The 13,763-nt window shown below is 43.7% G+C and overlaps 1 protein-coding gene across 3 annotated transcripts in view; it reads right to left on the bottom strand.

The window, feature by feature from the left end:
* Positions 1–13,763, bottom strand: part of LOC110506438 (protein FAM189A1) — a 173,998-nt gene that overhangs the window by 97,082 nt on the left and 63,153 nt on the right. The window lies entirely within an intron of this gene.

Raw genomic sequence — 13,763 nt, 5'->3', positions numbered from 1 at the left:
CGCGGGTCAAACATTTGCCATGGTTTATTATTAGAGTTGAAAGTTACTTTGTATCGCTGGCCTGAACTGCTTTGGAGAGTGACCTTGGGTCACATCTGCATGCTCTATCATTTGGGTTTTCTATGTAGAAGGGTATTTTCCTAATATCGCTATTCTTTGAATGTTTATGTGATATGATGTCCTAGTATTTGTGACATGTATTATGGAATGGCCATTGTCCATATTCCTTAGTTCCAGCTCACTTTCTGCACCTGTACATAAATACCACCATTTTGCTCCTGATTCCGTCAGACTACCGAGGGCTGTGCGCACGTTGATAAAACTGCCTGGGATCTAGCCTACTATCTTACAGAGCCCCAATGGATGTACAGGAAGAACATTAGGGAGATGTTACATTTGCACAGTGTTATTCATATTTGACCCATTTTAGATGAGGGCTGAAGATCAGTGAGACTGGCAGGTCATTACTGTTTCAGATCAGGAGGATTGTTTATCTTGTCCAATCAAAAAGTGCTGAGTGACTTCCTGACTGCAGATTAGCAACGAGGAGAAAGTAGAACACCTGAAATGAGCATGGAGTTGTAGATACAGCGTGCAGGAGCCAATACCTATCGTCTGCCAGAATGTACACGTTATCACTGTACCATGCCTACTGCCAACATAATTATGCATGTTTATGCCTACACGGTAAGATTTCTTTGTTTTGAACAGTGACAAAATCGAGGCAAGATGATTTTACATACTCAGTCATTTTAATTCTGAAGTGATAATTTGATGGAATCATTAAACATATTCTGCAAGTGACATAAATATGTTTCTTTCGGAAGCTTGGAGAGTGATGATCATTTCAAAGGCAGATGTCTAGCGAGATGTGAACGCTTCACTATCTATTTGCTCTCATTAATTATAGATCACGCATTCTGTTGCAACAGAGGAAGAGAGAGAGAGAGAGCATGAGAGAGAGAGAGAGAGAGAGAGAGAGCAAGAAGGAGTGAAGGAGGGAGCGAGAGATGGAGATAAGGGCTGTATCCCTGTAAATGCAGTCTGGTAGTAAATCTGTTCAGCAGTAAAAGCAGCCCAGGTCTGTGCCAGACAGCAGACACACAGAGATCAGCTCCCCTCTTCTGCTCCTGTCTTTAGCACAGACACCTCTGGTCCAGAGCAACACTGTAACCGTCTCACACACCTGATCTCCAAACAGCCCCAATCAACCTCTGATACCACATAAAGAACCAGGGAGCACATGAATGGATGGCTATTACCGCGGCAACACAGTTAAGTTTCACTTTTCTTTCCATATAGCTTAGTTGTCATGACACCCAGGGGACTCCCTCTTATCTCCAAGTTTCAATCTTACATCTCAGATGGTGGAGGAGAGGAAGGACAGGCTGGCTGCGTTAAGCCCTGCACCAGCCCTCTTCCAGGGGACGAAGGGAACATTCATTAGCTAACACTCTTAACTGGTGAGATATCAGTGGTAGAGTAGAGAATCCACTCAGCCTTGTCTCTACTCTGACAGCTGGTCATAAGGGGAAACTTCAGGAAGTTAGATGTCTGAGAGTGAAACAACTCTGGTCCCCTGGAGAAGGATAGTCAGGTAGGCTTTAGGGGCTAGTGGAGCTGCTAAACCCTGGGCTGAGGCTGGCTGGAGCAGAGGCTGTAGCTATGGTAGTCTCTGTCTGAGAGGTGATATGGAGAGGGCTGCCTGTGATAGCTTTGTGTCAATCACACAGGGATTTCTCTCTCTCTGCTGCACTGGGAAAAGGATTAAGACACTTTACCACGGTAGTCACTGAGGCCTGGCCACCTATTCAGCTCAACTCACCAGTCTGGAAAAGCTCCCATTCTTTTACTTCTGCCCTGCTGCAATTTATACACACCGTGGGCTTTGTGTTCAAAACGGGACACCCAAATGAGCTAATCAATTAATCTCATTCTCAACTGACTGTTATCAACACAAACCAACGTATTCTCTGAAAGGAGCAAATGATCCATGAAATACCCACATCTGCTCTCAATAGCTACACAGTATCAGGGCCATCGATTCCTGCATCCTACCATGAAAGGCTTCTGTATTGAGATGGCTTCCAATCAGACTCCTGTTGTTTAGTGTTGCCTATCATCAGGAGAGAATAGCCTCTCTCTTCTCTCTCTCCCACATCTGGCTGCACGACATGGTCCCTACAGTGTATAGCTTACCATCCAGAGATATACGACAACCACCTTTAACCACACAAAACAAAGCACAGCATTTACATATAGCCACCAACAGACACACTGGCTACACTCATGACTATCAACTGAGCCAACAACTCTGGCGTGTAGAACACATACATATGCACACCGAGACAAAATGGCTACTGAAATGGGATGAAAGAGGGGTCTAAACTTTCCAAGCAACTCATCACAGGTTGTGCCACACAGAGACATGAAAGAATGTACTGCACTCTGACAGCCACGCGCACACGGACGAACACACGCACGCACGGACGAACACACGCACACACACACACACACACACACACACACACACACACACACACACACACACACAGCATAACAACCCTAATGTTCTGAACAGTACACATCGTGATCAATCATAAGCCTTCCACAACACAAGTATCTGATATCACAACCATGTATTTTATTTGCCGTCCACCAACTGAACAGAAAAGTCAAACTATGTTTTTCAGAAGACAAAACCCAATAAGCCCTCCTAGATCCCTCGGTCAGAATGTCATTGACCCCAAAGCCCTTTCTCCTGTCTGACTGATCCCCCCCGGCCACATTCCAGTCCGGAGCGTTTATGTACGCTGCAGCCTGTACACACTCTTACACACCTACACACCCATACACACTCCTACTCCTACACACTCCTATACCTGGCTGCGGAAAATCCAGGCTGGAGTTGCTTTGATCTCATGGATATAGAGAGCTTACGCCCCAATCTAAATTGACCAGAATGAGCACTTTAATCCCAATTCAGAGATGAGCTCAGACGACACAAATTCGGTACACTTTTAACCGTTTCTCAGGGCATTATGTTGGCCTTAAAAAATAAACATGGTTTCCATCTCAAATTCACACACACAAGAGTCTGGATCTGAGAGAGCATTCAGTGAGGCTGTAAAATGGAGCATGACATCACCAGGAGATTGAGGAGGTTAACGTTAATAAGCACATAGAAGATGAATTCTACCATCACAGTGAACCTTTAGTCTGATGACAGCATGAGCAGTTCTGTTCTGACCTTCAGAAGTCCTTCTCTGCTGATGTTTTATGAATGGGGGTGAGAGGTGTGTGCTCTCACTCGAACTCCTCTCGCTGTCCTCCATCCTTCTCTAGTGCCTCTTGAGAATACGGCAAGAACATTAGTGCTGCTGTCTACGTAAACTACAGCCCTGAACAGCTCCCTCAACCCTTTGTCCAGCGAGGCTTCTACTTTTTACTGAGACTGCATGTCTATGTGATGGGGAATGGGACTGTCCAAGACAAAGGCACAGCTATTGGAAATTAAGCTTTAATACTGGGGTTCCCAAACTTTTTTACTCAGGCCCCCCTTACAGCATTGGGGAACATCCACACTACACGCTCGCAAGCCACGCCGATTTCTATGGGCACAAGCACTGATCATGACATAAACTGTTCACACCCCTCTTGTTGGTGGAGAGAACATTTAGCAGGTTTAAAGCTCATTTTCTTGCAATAATATACATTTTGCCATGTCTAATGTGTATTCGTGTGACTCAAACATTACAACAAAATCTATGGGCTAAAAAACCTAGATAAACAACGTTAACTGACATAGGCTAGTTGATCTGGACATTTCTGACAAGTCATAAATAGCTCTGTAAGGTATGAAATGACTGACAGGACAAGAGGAAAACTGATGATGCACTACTCGATTTAGAAATTTCACCTTGTCGGCTGATCAAACAGAAAATGATTCATTCAAACGAGGTTTAATGAAAATTCAATCAGGAAAACAATAGTTTAAACCCCATGTCTCTACAATATATGCTTAAAACCTGTTAAGGATATGGCAGACATACGCCCCCTTTGGAGAGATTGGGTACCCCTAGTAAACTGGAAAAAAAATCTGTCAAAAATTGCTAATATATGCAAATAATAGTTTTTGTGGCCATGAAAGTTGGAGCAACTTTGACGTCATGGCCCCCACCCTTCCCAACGAGCTATGATTCGAGTTATGACACTTTCTATCTCTTCCGCTAGATGTCCTCTTTCATTAGAGCTTCAAATCGTTCAAATCCCGCGAGAATTGACCCTATGGGAGTGAAATTAGTGCGTGCCACGAGAGAATAGGCTGCGAATTGGTCCCAGCCATTCCTTTGTTTCCAGCACTCAAGAGAAGGGCAGACGATGGCCGATTGAATTGAAGTTTGTTTTGCATGTCTAAAACATCATAAAGCTTGCTTCTGCACTTAGTTTGACCTGTTTAGTCGACATATAATGTGTAATTTTGAAGTTTTGATGCGCAACTTATCCGGACCAGAGGACGTTTTGGGTGCATTTCAGCTGATGTTATTAGCAGTAGCTAATACAAAGACGCAAGACTTGAAACCAAACGATGTATTGGGTAAGTATGAAGCCTTCCAGAACATTCTGAACGAAGACCATCGAAGGTAAGGGAATATTTATGCTTAAATCTGTGTTTCTGTTGACTCCAACATTACGTGGAAATGTAGCTTGGAACTGAGCGCTGTCTCAGCATATGGAATAGTGTGCGATTTCTGTAACGTTAAAAATAAATCTAACACAGCGGTTGCATAAAGAAGCAGTGTATCTTTCTAACTATATGTAGAACATGTATATTTAGTCAAAGTTTATGATGTCTATTTACGTTATCTTGCCGCGCTACATAGATTTCCTGCGGGCATTTTTGAGTAATTTCTGAAGGTGAACTCACTGTAAATGGACATTTATGGATATAAATGGCATATTATTGAAAAAAAAAAATATGTACTGTGTAATATGTCATATTACTGTCATCTGATGAAGATTTTCAAAAGGTTAGTGAGCGATTTATTTTTTAATCCTGCGTTTGTTGATTGCATGTTTTGGCTATTGAAATGAGCTGTGTCTGGTGGTGGTTTTACATATATATGTGCTATGTTTTCGCCGTAAAACATTTTAGAAATCTGACTTGCTGGCTAGATGAACAAGGTGTTTATCTTTCATTTGAGCTATTGGACTTGTTAATGTGTGGAGGTTAAATATTTTTAAGAATATTTTTGCGTTCCATGCGCCACCGTTTCAGCTGAACGTGGGAGGGTTGATCCCCAATTGGGAACCAGTATCGTAGACAGGTTAAAAAGTAATCAACGATTTACTCTCAGAATCTAGTATGTTTGGAGTGAATGGAATGTCATCACAGGCATGATCAAAAAGTGGTCACTGCTCAATAGAACTCTGTGGCGCTGCTCCGCAGCAGAACTGCGTTACTTTCGAACATCAACTGACAAGCTAACTAGTGGCTGCAGGTTCGTGAGCAATTTTTTTTTGTAAATGAAATTCGCTGAATACAAAACTAAATAGGGACTAAATATATATTAATTTACAAAGCTAAAATACTCCATTTCAATATCTACTCTATGCGAAGATAACCTGTTCCAGTCTTTCCCTTTAGATCGCCATAGAAACAGACTTCTCAACGTAGATTCATCGCGGTTGTAGGCAATGAAAGCCAAGGATCTGGAGGTGAAAATGACGATGGTATCAAGTTGATTTTGATTGGTCCAACCAGTGGAAACGCCTCAAAGTTGTACCACCTCACAACGCCAAATATGGAAGAGATACATCCAAGAGCAGCACAGTCTAAACTAGCAACAGTCACAGCAAATTAACATTCTTATTTTATCAACACTGTCAAGTACACATATATTAAGGTTATAATATTGTAGAAAACAATCTAATGATTTATTCTATGTAATTTATAATGACATAAGGCACAGGAAACAACGTTTTGACATCAACTTCGTGGCACCCTCTTGAACTGCCCATTTTTCTCTACATTCTACAGCATTGAGAAAAGCCCTATACCTTGTGCGCTCTACTATCAAAACTTTCAAGAGTAAGTTGAAAGTCGGGAATGAGTTCCTTTTTTATATACCTATACAGTACCAGTAAAAAAAAGTTTGGACACACCTACTCATTCAAGGGTTTTTCTTTATTTTTACTATTTTCTACATTGTAGACATAAAAACTATGAAATAACACACTTGGAATCATGTAGTAAGCAAAAAAGTGTTAAACAAATCAAAATATATTTGAGATTCTTCAAAGTAGCCACCTTGATGACTTTAGACTTTAGCTTTAGACACTCTTGGCATTCTCTCAACCAGCTTCATTATGAATGCTTTTTCAACAGTCTTGAAGGAGTTCCCACATATGCTGAGCACTTGTTGGCTGCTTTTCCTTCACTCTGCAGTCCAACTCATCCCAAACCATCTCAATTGGGTTGAGGTCGGGGGATTGTGGAGGCCAGGTCACCTGATGTAGCACTACATCACTCTCCTTCTTGGTCAAATAGCCCTTACACAGCCTGGAGGTGTGTTGGGTCATTGTTCTGTTAAAAAACAAAAATAGTCTCACTAAGTGCAAACCAGATGGGATGGTGTATCGCTGCAGAATGCTGTGGTAGCTATGGTGGTTAAGTGTGCCTTGAATTCTAAATAAATCACCAACAGTGTCACAAGCAAAGCACCCCCACACCACCACCTCCATGCATCACGGTGGGAACCACACATCCAGAAATCTTCCATTCACCTACTCTGCGTCTCACAAAGACACGGCGGTTGGAATCAAAAATCTCACATTTGTACTCATCAGACCAAAGGACAGATTTCCACCGGTCTAATGTTCATTGCTCGTGTTTCTTGGCCCAAGCAAGTCTCTTCTTATTATTGGTGTCCTTTAGTAGTGGTTTCTTTGCAGCAATTCGACCACGAAGGCCTGATTAACTGAACAGTTGATGTTGGGATGTGTCTGTTACTTGAACTCTGTGAGGCATTTATTTGGGCTGCAATCTGAGGTGCAGTTAACTCTAATGAACTTATTATCTGCAGCATAGGTAACTCTGGGGCTTCCTTTCCTGTGGCGATCCTCAAGAGAGAGTTTCATCATAGCCCTTGATGGTTTTTGCGACTGCACTTGAAGAAATTTACATTTTCCCTGTTGACTGAGCTTCATGTCTTAAAGTAGTGATGGACTGTCATTTCTCTTTTGCTTATTTGAGCTGTTCTTGCCATAACATGGACTTGGTATTTTACAAAATAGGGCTATCTTCTGTATACCACCCCTACCTTGTCACAACACAAATTATTGGCTCAAACGCATTTAGAAGGAAATAAATTCCACAATTTAACTTTTAACAAGGCACACCTGTTAATTGAAATGCATTCCAGGTGACTACCTCATGAAGCTGGTTGAGAGAATGCCAAAGTGTGCAAAGCTGTCAACAAGGCAAAGGGTGGCTACTTTGAAAAATCGAAAATCTTTTTTGGTTACTACATGATTCCATATGTGTTATTTCATAGTTTTGAAAATAGAGAAACATACCAAGAAAAACCCTGGAATGAGTAGGTGTGACTAAACGTTTGACTGGCACTGTATATATTTGTGTCAGTTATATATGTATATATATATATACAGTATATTTATTTATTTATTTCACCTTTATTTAACCAGGTAGGCAAGTTGAGAACAAGTTCTCATTTACAATTGCGACCTGGCCAAGATAAAGCAAAGCAGTTCGACACATACAACGACACAGAGTTACACATGGAGTAAAACAAACATACAGTCAATAATACAGTATAAACAAGTCTATATACGATGTGAGCAAATGAGGTGAGATAAGGGAGGTAAAGGTAAAAAGGCCATGGTGGCAAAGTAAATACAATATAGCAAGTAAAACACTGGAATGGTAGATTTGCAATGGGAGAATGTGCAAAGTAGAAATAAAAATAATGGGGTGCAAAGGAGCAAAATAAATAAATAAATAAAATACAGTAGGGAAAGAGGTAGTTGTTTGGGCTAAATTATAGGTGGCCTATGTACAGGTGCAGTAATCTGTGAGCTGCTCTGACAGTTGGTGCTTAAAGCTAGTGAGGGAGATAAGTGTTTCCAGTTTCAGAGATTTTTGTAGTTCGTTCCAGTCATTGGCAGCAGAGAACTGGAAGGAGAGGCGGCCAAAGAAATAATTGGTTTTGGGGGTGACCAGAGAGATATACCTGCTGGAGCGTGTGCTACAGGTGGGAGATGCAATGGTGACCAGCGAGCTGAGATAAGGGGGGACTTTACCTAGCAGGGTCTTGTAGATGACATGGAGCCAGTGGGTTTGGCGACGAGTACGAAGCGAGGGCCAGCCAACGAGAGCGTACAGGTCGCAATGGTGGGTAGTATATGGGGCTTTGGTGACAAAACGGATTGCACTGTGATAGACTGCATCCAATTTGTTGAGTAGGGTATTGGAGGCTATTTTGTAAATGACATCGCCAAAGTCGAGGATAGGTAGGATGGTCAGTTTTACAAGGGTATGTTTGGCAGCATGAGTGAAGGATGCTTTGTTGCGAAATAGGAAGCCAATTCTAGATTTAACTTTGGATTGGATATGTTTGATATGGGTCTGGAAGGAGAGTTTACAGTCTAACCAGACACCTAAGTATTTGTAGTTGTCCACGTATTCTAAGTCAGAGCCGTCCAGAGTAGTAATGTTGGACAGGCGGGTAGGTACAGGTAGCGATCGGTTGAAGAGCATGCATTTAGTTTTACTTGTATTTAAGAGCAATTGGAGGCCACGGAAGGAGAGTTGTATGGCATTGAAGCTTGCCTGGAGGGTTGTTAACACAGTGTCCAAAAAAGGGCCAGAAGTATACAGAATGGTGTCGTCTGCGTAGAGGTGGATCAGAGACTCACCAGCAGCAAGAGCGACCTCATTGATGTATACAGAGAAGAGAGTCGGTCCAAGAATTGAACCCTGTGGCACCCCCATAGAGACTGCCAGAGATCCGGACAGCAGACCCTCCGATTTGACACACTGAACTCTATCAGAGAAGTAGTTGGTGAACCAGGCGAGGCAATCATTTGAGAAACCAAGGCTGTCGAGTCTGCCGATGAGGATGTGGTGATTGACAGAGTCGAAAGCCTTGGCCAGATCAATGAATACGGCTGCACAGTAATGTTTCTTATCGATGGCGGTTAAGATATCATTTAGGACCTTGAGCGTGGCTGATGTGCACTCATGACCAGCTCTGAAACCAGATTGCATAGCAGAGAAGGTATGGTGAGATTGGAAATGGTCGGTAATCTGTTTGTTGACTTGGCTTTCGAAGACCTTAGAAAGGCATGGTAGGATAGATATAGGTCTGTAGCAGTTTGGGTCAAGAGTGTGTCCCCCTTTGAAGAGGGGGATGACCGCAGCTGCTTTCCAATCTTTGGGAATCTCAGACGACACGAAAGAGAGGTTGAACAGGCTAGTAATAGGGGTGGCAACAATTTTGGCAGATAATTTTAGAAAGAAAGGGTCCAGATTGTCTAGCCTGGCTGATTTGTAGGGGTCCAGATTTTGCAGCTCATTCAGAACATCAGCTGAGCAGATTTGGGAGAAGGAGAAATGGGGAAGGCTTGGGCGAGTTGTTGTGGGGGGTGCAGTGCTGTTGACCGGGGTAGGAGTAGCCAGGTGGAAAGCATGGCCAGCCGTAGAAAAATGCTTATTGAAATTCTCAATTATGGTGGATTTATCAGTGGTGACAGTGTTTCCTATCTTCAGTGTAGTGGGCAGCTGGGAGGAGGTGTTCTTATTCTCCATGGACTTTACAGTGTCCCAGAACTTTTTTGAGTTAGTGTTGCAGGAAGCAAATTTCTGCTTGAAAAAGCTAGCCTTGGCTTTTCTAACTGCCTGTGTATTATGGTTTCTAGCTTCCCTGAACAGCTGCATATCACGGGGGCTGTTCGATGCTAATGCAGAACGCCATAGGATGTTTTTGTGTTGGTTAAGGGCAGTCAGGTCTGGGGAGAACCAAGGGCTATATCTGTTCCTGGTTCTAAATGTCTTGAATGGGGCATGTTTATTTAAGATGGTTAGGAAGGCATTTTAAAAAAATATCCAGGCATCCTCTACTGACGGGATGAGATCAATATCCTTCCAGGATACCCCGGCCAGGTCGATTAGAAAGGCCTGCTCGCTGAAGTGTTTCAGGGAGCGTTTTACAGTGATGAGTGGAGGTCGTTTGACCGCTGACCCATTACGGATGCAGGCAATGAGGCAGTGATCGCTGAGATCTTGGTTGAAAACAGCAGAGGTGTATTTAGAGGGCAAGTTGGTTAGGATGATATCTATGAGGGTGCCTGTGTTTAAGGTGCCCGTGTTTAAGGCCTGGTAGGTTCATTGATAATTTGTGTGAGGTTGAGGGCATCAAGTTTAGATTGTAGGATGGCTGGGGTGTTAAGCATGTTCCAGTTTAGGTCGCCTAGCAGCACAAGCTCTGAAGATAGATGGGGGGCAATCAGTTCACATATGGTGTCCAGAGCACAGCTGGGGGCAGAGGGTGGTCTATAGCAGGCGGCAACGGTGAGAGACTTGTTTTTAGAGAGGTGGATTTTTAAAAGTTCAAATTGTTTGGGTACAGACCTGGATAGTAGGACAGAACTCTGCAGGCTATCTTTGCAGTAGATTGCAACACCGCCCCCTTTGGCAGTTCTATCTTGTCTGAAAATGTTGTAGTTTGGAATTAAAATGTCTGAATTTTTGGTGGTCTTCCTAAGCCAGGATTCAGACACAGCTAGAACATCTGGGTTGGCAGAGTGTGCTAAAGCAGTGAATAGAACAAACTTAGGGAGGAGGCTTCTAATGTTAACATGCATGAAACGAAGGCTATTACGGTTACAGAAGTCGTCAAAAGAGAGCGCCTGGGGAATAGGAGTGGAGCTAGGCACTGCAGGGCCTGGATTCACCTCTACATCGCCAGAGGAACAGAGTTGGAGTAGAATAATGGTGCGGCTAAAAGCAATAAGAATTGGTCGTTTAGAACGTCTGGAACAGAGAGTAAAAGGATGTTTCTGGGGGCAATAAAATAGCATCAAGGTATAATGTACAGACAAAGGTAAGGTAGGATGTGAATACAGTGGAGGTAAACCTAGGTATTGAGTGATGAAGAGAGAGATATTGTCTCTAGAAACATCATTGAAACCAGGAGATGTCATTGCATGTGTGGGTGGTGGAACTAATAGGTTGGATAAGGTATGATGAGCAGGACTAGAGGCTCTACAGTGAAATAAGCCAATAAACACTAACCAGAACAGCAATGGACAAGGCATATTGACATTAAGGAGAGGCATGCTCAGTCGAGTGATCAAAAGGGTCCAGTGAGTGGAGAGGTTGGTTGGGGGTCACAGCGATTTAGACAGCTAAATCGGTAGCAAGCTAGCATAGGAGCAAGCTAGCATAGAATGGAGGTCTGTTATTAGCCAACTCTTGCGCTCCGTCAGTAGATCAGTGGGTTTCCGTGTGGTAGAGGGGATCAATCCAAATCACACAACAACAACAAAAATAAAAACAATAGATATAGTTATAGAGGCCCATGAAGAAAAATAAATAAATAAAAATAAAATAAAATAAAAATTGTCCGATTGTCTATTCAGATAGCAGCCGATAAGATAGCCAACGGCTAGCAGGCCGCAGATGGGCGCCCAGGCAACGTTGCGCCGGAGGAGCCAGCCGGACAATTCCCTCGGGTAGACAACGTCGGCTGTCCAACTGTGAAGGACCGGTGGGGCTCCGCGTAGGCAGCAAAACGGGTCCGGATAGGTGACTGCAGCCCAGGAGTGATTGATGGAACTCTTCAGCTGGCTAGCTCCGGAACAATTGATGTTAGCTCCGGAATCGACGAAAGCCGATAGTCACACGGATAGCAGCTAGCTAGCTGTGAGATCCAGGTATGGATGTCCAGAGCCAGCGGCCGAAATCCGGTATGTTCCGTTCCGAGCCGCGCTGCACCGCGCCGTACAAAACTGGCGATAGATTCTCAAGCCAAAGGACAGCCGATGACCACAAACCGTGGTTAGCTGAGTACTAACGATTAGCCAGTAAATAAGCTAACTAGCTAACTAACTAACTAGCTAACTAGCTTCCGGCTAATTTCTGGCTAGCCTCTCGGAGGATTACAGATCTGAGGTAAATAATACTTTTTTATATAAATATAAATTGGTGAAGCGGATTGCAGGAGAGTGTTCTGAAGATGAGTTTTTGGAAAATTAAAAATGTATGTGAAAAAAAAGTTGTAAATATATCTATATATTTATATACACGACAGGACGAGGACAAAAATACGTCTGAACTGCTATGCCATCTTGGGATGATGTATACCTACATATACCTACACATACCTACACACTGTTATACACCTACACACCCCTACCCTCCACATGTCCTTTACATTGCAGGACACAACTCTGGACCCTCTTAAAGAGCTAACCTCAAAGCAGTGAAAGCTCTATTCTCATCCCCCAGCCCAGAGCCCACTACTATTAATGATGTGTTCTTCCAGGCTGTCCCATTAGTACTGTTATGATAACTGACCCTGAGCTGACTGTGGGAGGTGGAGAAGGGGGTGGGGGCAGTGATTACAGCACCCTATACCCCCAGGCATCAGTGGAGAACAGGGATAATCACAAGGAGCATGCCCCCTGCAGTCACCGGCCTGTCCCAGAGGTCACTGCTCTCTCTCTGTCACACAGAGATTGGCATGGTGTTGATGAGGCTGTAATGATGGAACGGTGGATGGGGACGGCAGGGGTAGGGATGGAGAGGGCTGTTGGAATGCTGTAGGGGCTGTGGTTATGGTTTACAGCATAACAACATAAGAGTGGACATTATCAACCTCCCCCCTCCACCGACTGTCCGCCCTCCCTGTGCCTCACATAATGCCCTGCCCCCATTCAGCATTGGGGCCACTCACTGTGGATGGGGCTCAGTCAATCCCACTAAAACAAGGCAGACAACAATGATAAACCATGTCATCTGCAATCACCTGCATGATAATAACACACTGGCTGCCAGTGGAAGGTGGTTGTTTTCTACAATAAAGTCTCCACAGTGCTGGTAAACATCACACAGAGCAGCGTGCATCATGGATCCTATGTTTCTAACGGCTTTTATTTCATCTCATTCATTCATGCAAGACCCCCTGCCCCCATCAAAGCACACATTACTCTGAGTGAAGGTCTTAAAATCTGGGCATTTCACATACATCCGGCCACCAAGACCAATGGGAAGAAGGGACCAACCGACAGACAGCCAGGTTTCCTAGGCAACCACCCGCCGGCCACTTGCCAAGATCTATAATGATTTTCCATCAACCTCAAAGCTGTGGGGGGGTGCGCGAAATCTCACTCCCATCCAATGTGATGCAAGCACCCAAACTCATCAGAGAGAGAAAGAGAGAGACACACACACATACACAAACACACACACTCACACACAAACACATCACAGCCCAGTTACAGATTCCATACACAGCTATCACATTCAGGATGTAATGAGGCAATTGTGTTTTGTATTGCTTCCACACCTATTAGAGTGTGATAAGGTGATTCTGGAACTGCTTTGTGACATGACATATCGCAGGGGGAAAGTGAGGTGCATGTGAACCATCTCCTCCCAGTGGTAAGCTTACTGAGAGTCTCACACCACCTGTGGTTGAGCTGTCCATCTGGAGCGAGTGGAGGTTGGTATTATGATGCTC

This window comes from Oncorhynchus mykiss, chromosome 26 (assembly GCF_013265735.2).
Source record: "Oncorhynchus mykiss isolate Arlee chromosome 26, USDA_OmykA_1.1, whole genome shotgun sequence".
NCBI lineage: Eukaryota > Metazoa > Chordata > Actinopteri > Salmoniformes > Salmonidae > Oncorhynchus > Oncorhynchus mykiss.
This window is presented reverse-complemented; position numbering and strand designations above follow the sequence as displayed.